Source organism: Schistocerca nitens, chromosome 2 (assembly GCF_023898315.1).
Source record: "Schistocerca nitens isolate TAMUIC-IGC-003100 chromosome 2, iqSchNite1.1, whole genome shotgun sequence".
In the NCBI taxonomy this organism is placed as follows: Eukaryota; Metazoa; Arthropoda; class Insecta; order Orthoptera; family Acrididae; genus Schistocerca; species Schistocerca nitens.
The window spans coordinates 42,649,494-42,664,161 of record NC_064615.1 but is presented as its reverse complement, the minus strand read 5'-3'; the positions used below and the strand labels follow the sequence as shown (position 1 = coordinate 42,664,161).

General features: G+C 51.6%; 21 non-coding genes across 21 annotated transcripts; 16 read left to right on the top strand and 5 right to left on the bottom strand.

The window, feature by feature from the left end:
* The first annotated feature begins 961 nt into the window (after positions 1-961).
* On the top strand, positions 962-1,034 carry Trnav-cac (transfer RNA valine (anticodon CAC)). Its single transcript has one exon. It is a non-coding gene; the product is annotated as a tRNA-Val (tRNA).
* Positions 1,035-1,192: 158 nt separating this feature from the next.
* On the top strand, positions 1,193-1,265 carry Trnav-aac (transfer RNA valine (anticodon AAC)). The gene has a single exon. It is a non-coding gene; the product is annotated as a tRNA-Val (tRNA).
* Positions 1,266-2,009: 744 nt separating this feature from the next.
* Trnav-cac (transfer RNA valine (anticodon CAC)) lies at positions 2,010-2,082 on the top strand. The gene has a single exon. It is a non-coding gene; the product is annotated as a tRNA-Val (tRNA).
* Positions 2,083-2,240: 158 nt separating this feature from the next.
* Positions 2,241-2,313, top strand: Trnav-aac (transfer RNA valine (anticodon AAC)). The gene has a single exon. It is a non-coding gene; the product is annotated as a tRNA-Val (tRNA).
* Positions 2,314-2,497: 184 nt separating this feature from the next.
* Trnap-agg (transfer RNA proline (anticodon AGG)) lies at positions 2,498-2,569 on the bottom strand. Its single transcript has one exon. It is a non-coding gene; the product is annotated as a tRNA-Pro (tRNA).
* A 488-nt stretch (positions 2,570-3,057) lies between these two features.
* Positions 3,058-3,130, top strand: Trnav-cac (transfer RNA valine (anticodon CAC)). The gene has a single exon. It is a non-coding gene; the product is annotated as a tRNA-Val (tRNA).
* Positions 3,131-3,288: 158 nt separating this feature from the next.
* On the top strand, positions 3,289-3,361 carry Trnav-aac (transfer RNA valine (anticodon AAC)). Its single transcript has one exon. It is a non-coding gene; the product is annotated as a tRNA-Val (tRNA).
* Positions 3,362-10,170: 6,809 nt separating this feature from the next.
* Trnav-cac (transfer RNA valine (anticodon CAC)) lies at positions 10,171-10,243 on the top strand. The gene has a single exon. It is a non-coding gene; the product is annotated as a tRNA-Val (tRNA).
* A 158-nt stretch (positions 10,244-10,401) lies between these two features.
* On the top strand, positions 10,402-10,474 carry Trnav-aac (transfer RNA valine (anticodon AAC)). The gene has a single exon. It is a non-coding gene; the product is annotated as a tRNA-Val (tRNA).
* A 184-nt stretch (positions 10,475-10,658) lies between these two features.
* Trnap-agg (transfer RNA proline (anticodon AGG)) lies at positions 10,659-10,730 on the bottom strand. Its single transcript has one exon. It is a non-coding gene; the product is annotated as a tRNA-Pro (tRNA).
* A 488-nt stretch (positions 10,731-11,218) lies between these two features.
* Positions 11,219-11,291, top strand: Trnav-cac (transfer RNA valine (anticodon CAC)). The gene has a single exon. It is a non-coding gene; the product is annotated as a tRNA-Val (tRNA).
* Positions 11,292-11,449: 158 nt separating this feature from the next.
* On the top strand, positions 11,450-11,522 carry Trnav-aac (transfer RNA valine (anticodon AAC)). The gene has a single exon. It is a non-coding gene; the product is annotated as a tRNA-Val (tRNA).
* A 184-nt stretch (positions 11,523-11,706) lies between these two features.
* Positions 11,707-11,778, bottom strand: Trnap-agg (transfer RNA proline (anticodon AGG)). Its single transcript has one exon. It is a non-coding gene; the product is annotated as a tRNA-Pro (tRNA).
* A 488-nt stretch (positions 11,779-12,266) lies between these two features.
* Trnav-cac (transfer RNA valine (anticodon CAC)) lies at positions 12,267-12,339 on the top strand. Its single transcript has one exon. It is a non-coding gene; the product is annotated as a tRNA-Val (tRNA).
* A 158-nt stretch (positions 12,340-12,497) lies between these two features.
* Positions 12,498-12,570, top strand: Trnav-aac (transfer RNA valine (anticodon AAC)). The gene has a single exon. It is a non-coding gene; the product is annotated as a tRNA-Val (tRNA).
* Positions 12,571-12,754: 184 nt separating this feature from the next.
* On the bottom strand, positions 12,755-12,826 carry Trnap-agg (transfer RNA proline (anticodon AGG)). Its single transcript has one exon. It is a non-coding gene; the product is annotated as a tRNA-Pro (tRNA).
* A 488-nt stretch (positions 12,827-13,314) lies between these two features.
* Trnav-cac (transfer RNA valine (anticodon CAC)) lies at positions 13,315-13,387 on the top strand. Its single transcript has one exon. It is a non-coding gene; the product is annotated as a tRNA-Val (tRNA).
* Positions 13,388-13,545: 158 nt separating this feature from the next.
* Positions 13,546-13,618, top strand: Trnav-aac (transfer RNA valine (anticodon AAC)). Its single transcript has one exon. It is a non-coding gene; the product is annotated as a tRNA-Val (tRNA).
* Positions 13,619-13,802: 184 nt separating this feature from the next.
* On the bottom strand, positions 13,803-13,874 carry Trnap-agg (transfer RNA proline (anticodon AGG)). The gene has a single exon. It is a non-coding gene; the product is annotated as a tRNA-Pro (tRNA).
* Positions 13,875-14,362: 488 nt separating this feature from the next.
* Positions 14,363-14,435, top strand: Trnav-cac (transfer RNA valine (anticodon CAC)). The gene has a single exon. It is a non-coding gene; the product is annotated as a tRNA-Val (tRNA).
* A 158-nt stretch (positions 14,436-14,593) lies between these two features.
* Trnav-aac (transfer RNA valine (anticodon AAC)) lies at positions 14,594-14,666 on the top strand. The gene has a single exon. It is a non-coding gene; the product is annotated as a tRNA-Val (tRNA).
* The last annotated feature ends 2 nt before the right edge of the window (positions 14,667-14,668 follow it).

Below are 14,668 nucleotides of genomic sequence, written 5' to 3'. Positions count from 1 at the left end.
GGTAACTCGAAGATTCGAATCGTGCGAATGCCAAAACCAGCATGTGCAACGGTGACTTCACCAACGTTTCCATCTGAGTGCTTAAATTTCATGACACCTCCGGAAGACTCAACTATTTTCTCGCACAACTCGGAACTACGCATTTTAACAAACACGACACAAGCTACAATCGACAGGTGGATCCCAATTACATCATTAAAGGAAAGCTTCACATCTTCTTCTAACCAATTTTCTACTTCAAACGACTTGGGTCTGGCATATCGAGGATCAAAAGTAAGTTTCAACGTATCTTTTCGACTTGGTTGAGCCATCACTGCATGCTACTCATTACTTCTCGAAGCGTTCTATAACAGAGTTTTAAGCCGCAGCAACCGCAAGACTTACCACGCGGACGCACAGACGGCGCAGCGCACACCACACTACGTCCTACCTCCACGCCGTCCGCCGGCGAACTACCCCTAGACCAACGAGCCCTGTGACAGCGCGAGCGCCAAATATTCCAGCAAACTGCGTCCCTCGAAGTCGTCCAGGGTGCTCTTCGAGTCTGGTGCGGCTGGCGGGATGGGGGAGGTGCTCTCTGCCGGCAGTGCTGTTCTTCGACAGACTGTGTAGCGACACAATGGGTCATGGGCAGCACCGTTCTCGGAGGTGCCGTGGCCCGCGGTCGGCGGCCTCCCAGCGCTATTGGCATCTTCATGTAAAGCTGCAGCTGGGCTCGCACTGCCTGCTGCTAAGGAGGTGATTGTTTTTGCTAATGTGACTTGCAATAACGACTGCGCGAAACGCCGCTATCTCGTTCGGGATGCTACGACAGACACCCTCTCGAGCACCCCGAAGACTTGTTGAGCCCTCGGCAGCGATGGGTTTTAGGCTGTCAAAAGAACTATGGTGTGTGCATGCGCGGGCCAAAGAAAGGCTGAGGCGCCTTCGAGTGTACAAGGATGGAGTGAGCGTGTCCGTCGTTTCCGTAGTGTAGCGGTTATCACGTCTGCTTCACACGCAGAAGGTCCCCAGTTCGATCCCGGGCGGGAACAGTATTTTCCTGCCTATGTCGCATACTACTCCAGTGAGCCACGTCATGTGTGGATCTGCTGCATGTACCTTCGTCATGCAAGTGCCGCATTTATTGAACTTTTAAGTTACGATGGCAACCTTGTTACAAGTTGTCTGTGAAGCAAGCCTGAAAGCAGTAGTTTCCGTGGTGTAGCGGTTATCACGTCTGCCTAACACGCAGAAGGTCCCCGGTTCGATCCCGGGCGGAAACACTTTTTCATCACTTTAAACCGACAAGCATTTGCTACGATCTGTACCGAAACCTTGGTAATCACCTTCATACGTCGGACCAGAGGGTCAGTTCCTTAGAGCAAATATGAAATTAGCTTTACATTGACGGGCAGTTTTTTGCGCTGACTCGGCCACCGACGTGCGACCAGTTTGCACAAAACGCTAGGGCTCGTCCGGGATTTGAACCCGGGATCTCCTGCACCCTAATCAGCAATCATACCCCTAGACCAACGGGCCCTGTGACAGCGCGAGCGCCAAATATTCCAGCAAACTGCGTCCCTCGAAGTCGTCCAGGGTGCTCTTCGAGTCTGGTGCGGCTGGCGGGATGGGGGAGGTGCTCTCTGCCGGCAGTGCTGTTCTTCGACAGACTGTGTAGCGACACAATGGGTCATGGGCAGCACCGTTCTCGGAGGTGCCGTGGCCCGCGGTCGGCGGCCTCCCAGCGCTATTGGCATCTTCATGTAAAGCTGCAGCTGGGCTCGCACTGCCTGCTGCTAAGGAGGTGATTGTTTTTGCTAATGTGACTTGCAATAACGACTGCGCGAAACGCCGCTATCTCGTTCGGGATGCTACGACAGACACCCTCTCGAGCACCCCGAAGACTTGTTGAGCCCTCGGCAGCGATGGGTTTTAGGCTGTCAAAAGAACTATGGTGTGTGCATGCGCGGGCCAAAGAAAGGCTGAGGCGCCTTCGAGTGTGCAAGGATGGAGTGAGCGTGTCCGTCGTTTCCGTAGTGTAGCGGTTGTCACGTCTGCTTCACACGCAGAAGGTCCCCGGTTCGATCCCGGGCGGGAACAGTATTTTCCTGCCTATGTCGCATACTACTCCAGTGAGCCACGTCATGTGTGGATCTGCTGCATGTACCTTCGTCATGCAAGTGCCGCATTTATTGAATTTTTAAGTTACGATGGCAACCTTGTTACAAGTTGTCTGTGAAGCAAGCCTGAAAGCAGTAGTTTCCGTGGTGTAGCGGTTATCACGTCTGCCTAACACGCAGAAGGTCCCCGGTTCGATCCCGGGCGGAAACACTTTTTCATCACTTTAAACCGACAAGCATTTGCTACGATCTGTACCGAAACCTTGGTAATCACCTTCATACGTCGGACCAGAGGGTCAGTTCCTTAGAGCAAATATGAAATTAGCTTTACATTGACGGGCAGTTTTTTGCGCTGACTCAGCCACCGACGTGCGACCAGTTTGCACAAAACGCTAGGGCTCGTCCGGGATTTGAACCCAGGACCTCCTGCACCCTAAGCAGGAATCATACCCCTAGACCAACGAGCCCTGTGACAGCGCGAGCGCCAAATATTCCAGCAAACTGCGTCCCTCGAAGTCGTCCAGGGTGCTCTTCGAGTCTGGTGCGGCTGGCGGGATGGGGGAGGTGCTCTCTGCCGGCAGTGCTGTTCTTCGACAGACTGTGTAGCGACACAATGGGTCATGGGCAGCACCGTTCTCGGAGGTGCCGTGGCCCGCGGTCGGCGGCCTCCCAGCGCTATTGGCATCTTCATGTAAAGCTGCAGCTGGGCTCGCACTGCCTGCTGCTAAGGAGGTGATTGTTTTTGCTAATGTGACTTGCAATAACGACTGCGCGAAACGCCGCTATCTCGTTCGGGATGCTACGACAGACACCCTCTCGAGCACCCCGAAGACTTGTTGAGCCCTCGGCAGCGATGGGTTTTAGGCTGTCAAAAGAACTATGGTGTGTGCATGCGCGGGCCAAAGAAAGGCTGAGGCGCCGTCGAGTGTACAAGGATGGAGTGAGCGTGTCCGTCGTTTCCGTAGTGTAGCGGTTGTCACGTCTGCTTCACACGCAGAAGGTCCCCGGTTCGATCCCGGGCGGGAACAGTATTTTCCTGCCTATGTCGCATACTACTCCAGTGAGCCACGTCATGTGTGGATCTGCTGCATGTACCTTCGTCATGCAAGTGCCGCATTTATTGAACTTTTAAGTTACGATGGCAACCTTGTTACAAGTTGTCTGTGAAGCAAGCCTGAAAGCAGTAGTTTCCGTGGTGTAGCGGTTATCACGTCTGCCTAACACGCAGAAGGTCCCCGGTTCGATCCCGGGCGGAAACACTTTTTCATCACTTTAAACCGACAAGCATTTGCTACGATCTGTACCGAAACCTTGGTAATCACCTTCATACGTCGGACCAGAGGGTCAGTTCCTTAGAGCAAATATGAAATTAGCTTTACATTGACGGGCAGTTTTTTGCGCTGACTCAGCCACCGACGTGCGACCAGTTTGCACAAAACGCTAGGGCTCGTCCGGGATTTGAACCCGGGACCTCCTGCACCCTAAGCAGGAATCATACCCTTTTTTTTTTTTTTTTTTTTTTTGACGCTGAAGTTTCCTGTTTGCATGTGTTCGTGAACTGTGTCTCGTTGCCAATTTCACAGTCACCTTCGTCTGATAAGACACAGGGACGCTGAAAGGCGAGCAGCCGATGCAGTGAAGTTCCACACACATTTCTTCTGCTTCCATCATCGTTAAAAGCAAACATGTCGACTCGATTCGTGTAATATTGACTTCGCTGAATTCACGTGACGCCACGCTGGCGCTAGAAAACCCGTGCTATATCGATGCCAGGGGCAACTCGTGTGCAGCGAACGAGACACAAGGAGGAGTGAGCCTCTCCACCGTATAAGAGGCAGTATCTAGCAGATACACGCGGTAAAACATTCGACTTGCGTTAGCTCATAAATGGCTACACGTCATCGTCTGCAAGCTAAGATGGACACGTCTGCACTGCCCAGTGAGGCGACACTTGTACTAACACCTGGTGGACGGCTGTGAGACGGGGAGATGAGCTGCGGCTTCTGGGCGCGACTGTAACGCTGCGCCATGGATCAAATAACACTGCACATTGCTGGTGACCCACGTGTTTAGTAGTGACGCAACTGAACGTTCATCTTGTGAGAGCGAGAAAATTTTCGCAGTCGGCAGGACTCGAACCTACGCTCCCAGAGGGAATCTGATTTCAAGTCAGACGCCTTAACCACTTTTTTTTTTTTGTAAAGATTTTTATTTTTAAATAAAAAAAAAAGAATTCTTTTTTTTTATATTTTTAATGCTGCTCGAGATAGCTCCGCTCCTTGCAGGAAGGTTAAAAAAATGAATGCCTTCTGTGAGGTTCGAACTCACGACCCCTGGTTTACGAGACCAGTGCTCTACCACTTTTTTTTTTTTTTTTTTATCCTAGCAACTTTTTTTTTTGCCCAACTGAGCTATGTTTTTTCTTATTCCTTGGTTGTTCTTTTTTTAATTTTTTTTTCATTTTTTTTCCTTTTTTAGAGGTGTCCTTCAGAAGCAGGCCTGCGGAAACAAAGTGGGCAGGGGTCGAAACCCGAGGCCTGGCCACGATGTCTCCACAGTCTCGCCCCCGAATGGCACCTGCACAAGGGCATCGGACCTTCCCCTACTGTCTCGTTACTTGGCCTCATTGTTGCTGTTTTTCAGCCAAAAGTGCCACGAAAACTGCAGTCCTGGCGTAGAGGGAAAAGAAAGAATAAAAAAAAAAAAATAAAAGAAGGACGACACGGGATAGTTGCAAATCCAGAAACATCATAAAAAGGTGGCGCTCGTGGGCGACCTTATCCAACACCCTCTCTTTCGAACGTCAGGGTAAGCATATTGGCAAAGTCATCGCGGAGACGTGGCAATCGCAAGCGGGCCCAGTAAGCAGTAAGCATGTACTGCTGAAACGCTAGGTGTTCATCCTCCTCATGACAAGTGACGACAAAATGTACAAAATGTCCAATTAACCACATGACTGTATTAAGCTTCGTCCGCGGAAAAAAATAAGAATCGGGCCGTACGATGATATCAATGGTATAAGCGGCTTCAGCAGACCTAGTGACAAAAGCCAGTTGTTTCCTGAGCCAACGCCAATTGGCAAGGTGGCCACAACAGGTGAATCGATGCTCAAGGGTATCCAGGAGACCACACCGAGTACATTTGTCCGTGTCAGAAAGACCAATGCGGTGCAGTCGTACATTTGTGGGGATCAAATTATTAATTACCCTATACCACGTGGACGTCACGGCCATAGAGTGGATCGGCAGACTAACATTCTTCCAGACGTTCCTCCAGGAGACAGTGGGAAACGCCAGTTCTATTGAATTGGGACCGTCCTGCCCCTTCCAGCGGGCAATCAAACACTTGGTCGTTGGCACAGGTCGTCGCAAAAAGACGTCACCGAGGTAGCTCACCGCAATGTAAAATTCCCGGATGTGCTTCAACTTAAAATTGAGGCGACCGACGTCGACAGGTGGAGCAAGGCTCCCCGGACGCACGACTGTAAAAAGCTTGGATGTAATGGAACTCACTTCTCGTGTTACAATTAGAGTCGTACGGCGGACGTACAACGCTGACGCCTTGCGAGTAATGTCAGAGAGACCCAAGCCTCCGGAGAGACGCGGTTTCGTCATAACCTCGTAACGTACTTTGAAGAGATGACCCTTCCATATAAACCTGCCGGACAGTTGGCGCAACCGTTTCGCCACCATCAGGGGAAGTGGGAACAGCTGAGCAACATAATAGGATTTACATAAAACGTACGTGTCTAAAATGCGAACTTTTTGCAAAATGGTAAGAGAACGCTGTTCATGGACCATCAGAGCACCCTGTATCTTCTCGGTGACAGATTTCCAATTTAGAGCCGCCATTTTGAGAGGACACCGATCAACGATAATCCCCAAGGACGTATGGCGATCGACAAAAGTGGCCCAAGGGACATCAGCATCGCGAAACCCTCGAATGTCAAGGATCTTGCATTTGCCTTGATTAAGACGTGCTCCAGAGACACGACAGTAAGCATCAACTGCCCCTTTCAACAACGGGATATCAGTACGCTGACGGAGGAGAACAACGACATCATCCGCGTATGCCTTAATAGTGAGGTGGCCACCAGAGAGGGTCATACCCTGAAGCTTGAGAGCAACAGTCCGAAGCAGCGGTTCCAGAGACAATATGAATAAGGACATAGAAAGCGGACTACCCTGAGGCACCCCTCGGCGGATATCAATGAGCGGCGTCAGCTGCCCATTGACAGACACCCGGGCAGTGATTCCCCTATACAAATTGCCAAGAACACGACGGGATGAAGCGTTAAAACCTATTGTTGCTAAAACACGATCTAAAAAGACATGACTAACGTGATCAAAAGCCTTATAAAAATCAAGGAAAGCAAAGGCACAATGGACATTGGTAACCGCCGCAACCGAGACAACATCCCGATATTCGGCTACAGGGGTCAGAATAGACCTATCATTTAAACAACATTGATGTGCACCAATCACATCCCTAAGCAGTGAAGATAATCGGCTATTGAGCGCTCTAGCAGCTGTCTTGTAGTCAAAGTTCAGCAATGTGAGCGGACGAAGATTGGCAGCAGATAAACGACCAGAGGACTTGGGAATTAAAACAATTTTCCCTACTTTAAAAGCGGCAGGCACATCCATCCCCCTGACAATCTCATTTAAAATCCGCGTAAAAGTGCCACCCAAAAGAGGCCAAAAACGAAGATAAAATTCTTTAGGTAGGCCGTCTGGACCCGGCGATTTACCGGACGGAGAGCGAGCAATAAAATCGAAAACATCATCTACCTGGAACTCCCGGAGAAAGTCGTCGTTCGCGTCAGGCGCGACCGTCTCAGTAAGATCCCCAAGGACATCATCCGAAAGTGACTCTCCAGAATCATCGGCAGAATACAGACTAGCGTAATACTGATGGAGAGCACGAGTCATTTCCTCCTGTGCAATAAGCTGCCGTCCATCATCCACCGTAAGAGAAGAGATGAAGGAGCGACGACGACGAGTCTGATGCCGTAGCAGGTGGTACAAGGATGTCAGTTCACCTTCAACAAGAGAGTGAGGTTTCGACTTAACTCGCAGACCATCCATCTGCCGTCGTTTAAGGCTTAAGAGCTTGGCTTTAATACGACGAACATCATGGATCCGCAGAGGAGAGGTACCCGCCGCGTCATACAGTTCACGCAGGACAGAGTAGTAAAATTCATACGTGTTCTTAAAATCACGCGCCCTTGCAACACAGTAAAAAATCAAAGTCTGACGAATCTTGGGCTTGGCAAACGCAGTCCACCATACCAGCAAGGAGGGGTAACGCGGGACGGAGCGAAGACATCGCTCCCACACGGCACTTATAACATCATCTATAGCACTGTCGGCAAGGTGGGAAACATTTAACATCCACTGGGAACGATATAGTTTGGCAGGTTGGTGACTAAGATTTACAGTTGCAGTAAAAGCACAATGGTCAGAAAAACTAGTAGGAATAACGTCGACAGAAAGAAGTTTATCACATAAAAAATCAGAGAAGTAGAATCTGTCGAGTCTGCTGCATGAGGACGCGGTAAAAAACGTATATTTCACCAGGGTGGGATATTTGTGTTCCCAAACGTCACGCAGATGCATCGTACGAACCAAGTCATGTAAATCACGGCAATAATTAAAATTGGGAGACTGGTCTTCAGGGCGTAAAACACAATTAAAATCGCCTCCGAGCAGGAGACTTCGAGGACTCTGGCGCAAAAGATAAATAAGCTCTTCCTTATAAAAGCGCGATCGAGCCACAGTGTGACCCGAACCAGAGGGGGCATACAAAACAACGAGGCGGAGATCAAAAAGACGACAACCAATCCCACGGCCAGAGTCAAGGAATTCAACGTCGGTAATAGGAATGCCCTCTCGAAAGAAAAGAGCAGTTCCTGTTGAATATTCCGGCGCGACATTAAAAACAGTTTGAAATCCAGGTAGAGAGAGATCAGAAAACAACACTTCCTGCAAAAACACTACGTCCGCACAGGCGTCGTAAATAAACTGCCGCAAAGAGGCAATACGAACGTCGGACTCAATACGGTTAACATTTAAGGTAAGAAAGGTGTATGCTTGAACCATAGAGAGAAAAGCGAGAGAAGAAATCACCTACACCGACGCACCAACGTCACAGTCCATAGCAGGGGAGACGGAGGCATCCGAGGGAGGGGGACTGCTACCCCGTTCCGCGGATCCCTTACGCTTCGGTTTTTTACGAACAGCATTAACGTTCGGCTGAACGCGTAACTTGCGTCGGCTGACGGGCAAGGAAGCTTCAGCCGCCGGTGACGTAGGAGGGTCAAGTTCTGTATCCGACACCACCCGCGCCGGTCCACATCCGGGATCCGGGGTCGCGGGGGAAACATCCGACGAAACGGAATGGCCGACATCGACACTAGCATCCGGCAAACATGGACTACACGGAGGCGAAACGTGAGCAGGAAGGTCCGAGGCCGCAAAGGTGGAAGGAAGCGGAGCAGCTCCGCTGGCAGAGCTGTGGGGCAGCGAAGCAGGAAGTTGTTGCGGCTCCACTTGTTGTGACAACGAGGTCGGTTGGGAAGACGGCGCCAACCGGCCCGACCGACGATCCGACTCGAGAGAAGCCGCGTCGGAGGGCGGAGGGGCGTCAGCAGCCGCCACCGGAACCGCTACCTCGGGAGGGCAGGGAGCATCGACACTACTCTGTGGCTCGGAGGATGCCGGTCGCTCGGACTGGGGCATCTCAGGGAGATCCTCATCCGTACTATTTCCATCCTGTGGGCGACGCCTCTTCTTATGCAATAGAGGCACACCCACCTGAGGGACAGACGGAACAGCATCAGATTTAGCACGCAAAGGAGGAAATTCTGTGTCAGGGGTGTGCAAAACCTGTGGCGGGGCGCTACGAACATTGGACTGTGCTACACCAAGAGTAGAACCACCTGCAACGAGGTCAGCGACCGTTAACTTGCGACGCTGTTCGAGAGAATTTTTTAAAACAAAAACCCTCCGCGGACAGTCGGTACGCACGTGACCACTTTCATTGCACAAAAAACACGTGCCAACCTGACCACTATATGTGACATGAACACGATATCCACCGATCTGCAGGTGAGATGGAATATTCTGCTTAATGTGCATTTCGACTGAACGAATACCACTGTAACATTGCAGGCGATGTTGGCTTGACCAGCGTTCAAGGCGAATGCTCTTAACATCACCATACTTTTGTAGACCCTCCTTAAGATAGACATTATCCACCTCCGGTGGAAGGTTGTAAACACGAACACTGGTGTACGTAATGGAAGCATTGGAAAGCAACACGGTACTGACAGAATCATCCCGATGCCGAAAGAGAACTTGATGTCCAAATTTAGAAAGAATTTTATCAACCTGAAGTGGGTCCATAAACTTAACAAAGAAAACATACAGTTCGGTATCAAAATAAGCAGTGTGCACCTGATCCGAATGAACACCAAAGGTATCTACCAACCAATCATGAATCTCAAGGGAACTAGGTTGCACATGGCGGGTTGACTTGTCAAAAGCAAAACTAACTGTAGCCTGACGAGGAATAACCTGGGACGACATTTTCAAACTATGCGGTCGAAACCGCTACACAAAACACACTGAAATAAGGACAGAAAGTAACACAAGGTACGAAACAACGACTGAGAAACACTCACAGAAGTTGCAACACAACACGGAAACAAAAACGATATTCCACTATACGTAACGCTACGGCGGAGCGGAAGACTAGGCACGTCCACACTGCACGGCGTCTAAAGCGGAACTGGCATCTTCATGTAAAGCTGCAGCTGGGCTCGCACTGCCTGCTGCTAAGGAGGTGATTGTTTTTGCTAATGTGACTTGCAATAACGACTGCGCGAAACGCCGCTATCTCGTTCGGGATGCTACGACAGACACCCTCTCGAGCACCCCGAAGACTTGTTGAGCCCTCGGCAGCGATGGGTTTTAGGCTGTCAAAAGAACTATGGTGTGTGCATGCGCGGGCCAAAGAAAGGCTGAGGCGCCTTCGAGTGTACAAGGATGGAGTGAGCGTGTCCGTCGTTTCCGTAGTGTAGCGGTTATCACGTCTGCTTCACACGCAGAAGGTCCCCGGTTCGATCCCGGGCGGGAACAGTATTTTCCTGCCTATGTCGCATACTACTCCAGTGAGCCACGTCATGTGTGGATCTGCTGCATGTACCTTCGTCATGCAAGTGCCGCATTTATTGAATTTTTAAGTTACGATGGCAACCTTGTTACAAGTTGTCTGTGAAGCAAGCCTGAAAGCAGTAGTTTCCGTGGTGTAGCGGTTATCACGTCTGCCTAACACGCAGAAGGTCCCCGGTTCGATCCCGGGCGGAAACACTTTTTCATCACTTTAAACCGACAAGCATTTGCTACGATCTGTACCGAAACCTTGGTAATCACCTTCATACGTCGGACCAGAGGGTCAGTTCCTTAGAGCAAATATGAAATTAGCTTTACATTGACGGGCAGTTTTTTGCGCTGACTCAGCCACCGACGTGCGACCAGTTTGCACAAAACGCTAGGGCTCGTCCGGGATTTGAACCCGGGACCTCCTGCACCCTAAGCAGGAATCATACCCCTAGACCAACGAGCCCTGTGACAGCGCGAGCGCCAAATATTCCAGCAAACTGCGTCCCTCGAAGTCGTCCAGGGTGCTCTTCGAGTCTGGTGCGGCTGGCGGGATGGGGGAGGTGCTCTCTGCCGGCAGTGCTGTTCTTCGACAGACTGTGTAGCGACACAATGGGTCATGGGCAGCACCGTTCTCGGAGGTGCCGTGGCCCGCGGTCGGCGGCCTCCCAGCGCTATTGGCATCTTCATGTAAAGCTGCAGCTGGGCTCGCACTGCCTGCTGCTAAGGAGGTGATTGTTTTTGCTAATGTGACTTGCAATAACGACTGCGCGAAACGCCGCTATCTCGTTCGGGATGCTACGACAGACACCCTCTCGAGCACCCCGAAGACTTGTTGAGCCCTCGGCAGCGATGGGTTTTAGGCTGTCAAAAGAACTATGGTGTGTGCATGCGCGGGCCAAAGAAAGGCTGAGGCGCCTTCGAGTGTACAAGGATGGAGTGAGCGTGTCCGTCGTTTCCGTAGTGTAGCGGTTATCACGTCTGCTTCACACGCAGAAGGTCCCCGGTTCGATCCCGGGCGGGAACAGTATTTTCCTGCCTATGTCGCATACTACTCCAGTGAGCCACGTCATGTGTGGATCTGCTGCATGTACCTTCGTCATGCAAGTGCCGCATTTATTGAATTTTTAAGTTACGATGGCAACCTTGTTACAAGTTGTCTGTGAAGCAAGCCTAAAAGCAGTAGTTTCCGTGGTGTAGCGGTTATCACGTCTTCCTAACACGCAGAAGGTCCCCGGTTCGATCCCGGGCGGAAACACTTTTTCATCACTTTAAACCGACAAGCATTTGCTACGATCTGTACCGAAACCTTGGTAATCACCTTCATACGTCGGACCAGAGGGTCAGTTCCTTAGAGCAAATATGAAATTAGCTTTACATTGACGGGCAGTTTTTTGCGCTGACTCAGCCACCGACGTGCGACCAGTTTGCACAAAACGCTAGGGCTCGTCCGGGATTTGAACCCGGGACCTCCTGCACCCTAAGCAGGAATCATACCCCTAGACCAACGAGCCCTGTGACAGCGCGAGCGCCAAATATTCCAGCAAACTGCGTCCCTCGAAGTCGTCCAGGGTGCTCTTCGAGTCTGGTGCGGCTGGCGGGATGGGGGAGGTGCTCTCTGCCGGCAGTGCTGTTCTTCGACAGACTGTGTAGCGACACAATGGGTCATGGGCAGCACCGTTCTCGGAGGTGCCGTGGCCCGCGGTCGGCGGCCTCCCAGCGCTATTGGCATCTTCATGTAAAGCTGCAGCTGGGCTCGCACTGCCTGCTGCTAAGGAGGTGATTGTTTTTGCTAATGTGACTTGCAATAACGACTGCGCGAAACGCCGCTATCTCGTTCGGGATGCTACGACAGACACCCTCTCGAGCACCCCGAAGACTTGTTGAGCCCTCGGCAGCGATGGGTTTTAGGCTGTCAAAAGAACTATGGTGTGTGCATGCGCGGGCCAAAGAAAGGCTGAGGCGCCTTCGAGTGTACAAGGATGGAGTGAGCGTGTCCGTCGTTTCCGTAGTGTAGCGGTTATCACGTCTGCTTCACACGCAGAAGGTCCCCGGTTCGATCCCGGGCGGGAACAGTATTTTCCTGCCTATGTCGCATACTACTCCAGTGAGCCACGTCATGTGTGGATCTGCTGCATGTACCTTCGTCATGCAAGTGCCGCATTTATTGAATTTTTAAGTTACGATGGCAACCTTGTTACAAGTTGTCTGTGAAGCAAGCCTGAAAGCAGTAGTTTCCGTGGTGTAGCGGTTATCACGTCTGCCTAACACGCAGAAGGTCCCCGGTTCGATCCCGGGCGGAAACACTTTTTCATCACTTTAAACCGACAAGCATTTGCTACGATCTGTACCGAAACCTTGGTAATCACCTTCATACGTCGGACCAGAGGGTCAGTTCCTTAGAGCAAATATGAAATTAGCTTTACATTGACGGGCAGTTTTTTGCGCTGACCCAGCCACCGACGTGCGACCAGTTTGCACAAAACGCTAGGGCTCGTCCGGGATTTGAACCCGGGACCTCCTGCACCCTAAGCAGGAATCATACCCCTAGACCAACGAGCCCTGTGACAGCGCGAGCGCCAAATATTCCAGCAAACTGCGTCCCTCGAAGTCGTCCAGGGTGCTCTTCGAGTCTGGTGCGGCTGGCGGGATGGGGGAGGTGCTCTCTGCCGGCAGTGCTGTTCTTCGACAGACTGTGTAGCGACACAATGGGTCATGGGCAGCACCGTTCTCGGAGGTGCCGTGGCCCGCGGTCGGCGGCCTCCCAGCGCTATTGGCATCTTCATGTAAAGCTGCAGCTGGGCTCGCACTGCCTGCTGCTAAGGAGGTGATTGTTTTTGCTAATGTGACTTGCAATAACGACTGCGCGAAACGCCGCTATCTCGTTCGGGATGCTACGACAGACACCCTCTCGAGCACCCCGAAGACTTGTTGAGCCCTCGGCAGCGATGGGTTTTAGGCTGTCAAAAGAACTATGGTGTGTGCATGCGCGGGCCAAAGAAAGGCTGAGGCGCCTTCGAGTGTACAAGGATGGAGTGAGCGTGTCCGTCGTTTCCGTAGTGTAGCGGTTATCACGTCTGCTTCACACGCAGAAGGTCCCCGGTTCGATCCCGGGCGGGAACAGTATTTTCCTGCCTATGTCGCATACTACTCCAGTGAGCCACGTCATGTGTGGATCTGCTGCATGTACCTTCGTCATGCAAGTGCCGCATTTATTGAATTTTTAAGTTACGATGGCAACCTTGTTACAAGTTGTCTGTGAAGCAAGCCTAAAAGCAGTAGTTTCCGTGGTGTAGCGGTTATCACGTCTTCCTAACACGCAGAAGGTCCCCGGTTCGATCCCGGGCGGAAACACTTTTTCATCACTTTAAACCGACAAGCATTTGCTACGATCTGTACCGAAACCTTGGTAATCACCTTCATACGTCGGACCAGAGGGTCAGTTCCTTAGAGCAAATATGAAATTAGCTTTACATTGACGGGCAGTTTTTTGCGCTGACTCAGCCACCGACGTGCGACCAGTTTGCACAAAACGCTAGGGCTCGTCCGGGATTTGAACCCGGGACCTCCTGCACCCTAAGCAGGAATCATACCCCTAGACCAACGAGCCCTGTGACAGCGCGAGCGCCAAATATTCCAGCAAACTGCGTCCCTCGAAGTCGTCCAGGGTGCTCTTCGAGTCTGGTGCGGCTGGCGGGATGGGGGAGGTGCTCTCTGCCGGCAGTGCTGTTCTTCGACAGACTGTGTAGCGACACAATGGGTCATGGGCAGCACCGTTCTCGGAGGTGCCGTGGCCCGCGGTCGGCGGCCTCCCAGCGCTATTGGCATCTTCATGTAAAGCTGCAGCTGGGCTCGCACTGCCTGCTGCTAAGGAGGTGATTGTTTTTGCTAATGTGACTTGCAATAACGACTGCGCGAAACGCCGCTATCTCGTTCGGGATGCTACGACAGACACCCTCTCGAGCACCCCGAAGACTTGTTGAGCCCTCGGCAGCGATGGGTTTTAGGCTGTCAAAAGAACTATGGTGTGTGCATGCGCGGGCCAAAGAAAGGCTGAGGCGCCTTCGAGTGTACAAGGATGGAGTGAGCGTGTCCGTCGTTTCCGTAGTGTAGCGGTTATCACGTCTGCTTCACACGCAGAAGGTCCCCGGTTCGATCCCGGGCGGGAACAGTATTTTCCTGCCTATGTCGCATACTACTCCAGTGAGCCACGTCATGTGTGGATCTGCTGCATGTACCTTCGTCATGCAAGTGCCGCATTTATTGAATTTTTAAGTTACGATGGCAACCTTGTTACAAGTTGTCTGTGAAGCAAGCCTGAAAGCAGTAGTTTCCGTGGTGTAGCGGTTATCACGTCTGCCTAACACGCAGAAGGTCCCCGGTTCGATCCCGGGCGGAAACACT